We start from the raw sequence: 235 nt of genomic DNA on the forward strand, positions 1-235 counted from the left end.
TTTTGAGTTTCAAACTATCTTTTTACCTTACTTATTGTCCATTGCAATATTTTTTCATGAATTTCTTTTTCAAAGATGATTCTTGACTTCAAAAAAAAATGCATTATAAATACCTTCATGATCATTCGGTGCAAGTACATGTTCTTGAAATTGCAAAATTCAAGAAAAATGGAAAAACTTACTTGATTGCTTAAATCTATTTATTCCCAAGCATGACAGTCATATTGATTCCATA

This window comes from Theobroma umbraticum, unplaced genomic scaffold (genome assembly GCF_002168275.2).
Source record: "Theobroma umbraticum cultivar Fairchild unplaced genomic scaffold, ASM216827v3 scaffold_30.0, whole genome shotgun sequence".
NCBI lineage: Eukaryota > Viridiplantae > Streptophyta > Magnoliopsida > Malvales > Malvaceae > Theobroma > Theobroma umbraticum.